General features: G+C 36.4%; 1 non-coding gene across 1 annotated transcript; it reads right to left on the bottom strand.

Moving 5' to 3' along the window:
- Positions 1-797: 797 nt before the first annotated feature.
- LOC122914683 lies at positions 798-938 on the bottom strand. Its single transcript, XR_006385814.1, has one exon. It is a non-coding gene; the product is annotated as a U4 spliceosomal RNA (small nuclear RNA).
- Between the last annotated feature and the right edge of the window lie 1,765 nt (positions 939-2,703).

Here is a 2,703-nt window from a genome sequence, read left to right as displayed (position 1 = left end):
AAGAAAATTTTGAAAAAAAGATGATGAACAATATGAAATAATACCACTTCAAATCCATAAGCCTGTTATGGTCACTGAAATCTGTTTAAGAAGTGGGTGGCAGGGGTGCCTGGCTGGCTCAGTCAGGCAGGGGTGCCTGGCAGGCTCAGTCAGGGACTCGATCTCGGGATCATGAGTTTGAGCCCCACATTGGATGTAGAGATGACTTAAGGAAAAAAAAGTAAAAGAAAAGGGGTAGCAATAAGTTTTAATATAATTCTTCTATTTTAACTTATTATGAATCGGTGGTTCTCAAAGTGTGGTCAGAGGATGTTTGGGGACCCTTTCAGGTTATCTCCATGGTCAAAACAAATTTCATTGTAACACTAAGACCTGATTTTTCCTGTTGTGCTGAAATTTGCACTGATTGTAGAAAAGCAATGGTGGGTAGAACTGTTGGGCCTTTAGCTTGAGTCAGGATTGTGTCACCAAACTGTACTACTAGTTGTTGTGTTCTTTACCAACACACACTTGTGGTAAAAACATGCTACTTCCACTTAAGAATGTTCTTGATAAAACAGTTAAAATTAGTTTTGTTGAACTTGTCGCTGAGTACAAAATTTTTATTTCTATTTTTATTTTAAAGATTCTATTTATTTATTTGACAGAGAGAGAGAGAGAGATCACAAGCAGGCATAGAGGTAGGCAGAGAGAGGGGAGGAAGCAGGCTCCCTGCTGAGCAGAGAGCACAATGCAGGGCTCCATCCCAGGACCCTGAGACCATGATCTGAGCTGAAGGCAGAGGCTTAACCCTCTGAGCTACCCCAGGCACCTCAAAAATTTTAAATTATACTTTTTATTTTGAGATAATTTTAGATTCACATCCATTTGTTTTCAATTAGCAATAATCGCGCCTCGGATAAACCTCATTGGCTACGATACTGCCACTGCGCAAAGCTAGATTCACATCCATTTGTAAGAAATTGTGCGGAGAGATCCCTTGAGCTCTTTGCCCAGTTTACCCCGATGGTAATGTCTTGCAAAACTATAATGTTACAGCCAGGATATTAAAATTTATCTTCTAAATATTTTATGTAATGAGAGAAAGGCACATAAAGTTTTCCTTCATTCTCAAATATAAAGTTGTTTCCAGGAAATGCACTTTTATGATTGTTTGAGTTGTGAGCCAAACTAGCCACCTTTTTATGGACACCCATTTTATTTGAAAGAACAACTGATGAATTTTGAATAAACAGATGAAGACCTGTATATCTGGTAAGCATCTTGTCAAAAATGAAGTGATTTATAAAACCGGACAATAAATAAAACTGGTAGTAATTTTTGTTAATTTGACTTTCAGACAAAAAAGCATATTAAAATGTATCTGTGATGACCATGAACTTGACAGCTTTCTGATACTTAGTCTTTTGTGATGCGATTACTGATGGTATTAATGTGATTTTGTACTACCATATAATAAACTATGTCAACCTTTGGAAGGTCTGCCTAACTCCTTGGACTAGTATTTTCTGAATGATTACTGTGTGATGCCACAAAATCATCTGCGGTGATATTAAAGTATAAGATAGACAAAAGGATTTTAACTTAAGAGATGGAGGCTTGGGGTACCTGGCTCAGTTGGTGGAGCATGCAGCTCTTGATCTCAGAGTCATGAGTTCGAGCCCCACCTTGGGGATAGAGTTTACTTAAAAAAAAACCTGCAAAAAAAATTAAAATTAATACCAATCTTAGAGAGAGAGATAAAGGTCAGATTCCACATTATAATAACATTTAAGAAATTACCACTTGTTGATTTCTGGTGGAGTGTCAATAATATTGACAAATACCTGAAAAGGCCATTAGAATACTTCTTCATTTTAAAAATCTGGATGCGTAAGGCCAGATTTTCTTTCTTTATCTCACAGATGAAAAGCAAGAGCACATTGCGACACCTGGGTGGCTCAGTAGGTTGTGTCCAACTCTTGATTTCAGCTCAGGTCAAGATCTTAGGTTTGTGAGATCAAGCCCCTTGTCTGGCTCCGTGCTGGGTGTGGCGCATGCTTGGGATTCTGTCTTCCCCTCCGACCCTGTTCTCAACCTTAAATAAATAAACAAATAGATACATAAATAAGTTCTTTTAAAAGAAATAAAAATCTTTAAAAAAAAAATTTAAGGTCACCTGGCTGGCTCAGTCCATAGAGCAACTCTTGATCTCTGGGTCATGAGTTTCAGCCCTATATTGGATATAGAGCCTATTTACAAAAAATAAAAATAAAAAATATTTAGATGTTTATAGTCTATATCTCACATCAAACAATACTTCACATTAACACCAGAAGAAAGTTACACATTATAATACCTAACATACTATTAACATCTATGTCTTATATAATTTAAACTAGGCATAGGGTGCCTGGCTGGCTTAGTTAGTGGAGCATGTGACTCTTGATCTCAGGGTTGTGAGTTTGGTAGAGATTATGAAAAAAAAAACAAACAAACTTAAACTAGGCACAGAAGAAAATTACCAAATAAGCAAAATAAATGCAAAGAAATTGCTTGTTAGCACCTACAATCTGAAGTATGCAACTCTCTCTAGACAAAAAAGAGACATCTTGGGTAATCTTTATGCAAAAACTAAATTGTATGATTACTTAATCTCTTCCATGCCTGTAGCTATGCCTCTTTCTGAATATTCTTGCCTATCATTTTTCTATTTTTTTATTA

The sequence above is a fragment of the Neovison vison genome, chromosome 7, assembly GCF_020171115.1.
Source record: "Neovison vison isolate M4711 chromosome 7, ASM_NN_V1, whole genome shotgun sequence".
NCBI classification, from domain to species: domain Eukaryota; kingdom Metazoa; phylum Chordata; class Mammalia; order Carnivora; family Mustelidae; genus Neogale; species Neogale vison.
The sequence above is the reverse complement of the archived record's forward strand: the minus strand, read 5'-3'. Positions and strand labels throughout refer to the sequence as shown.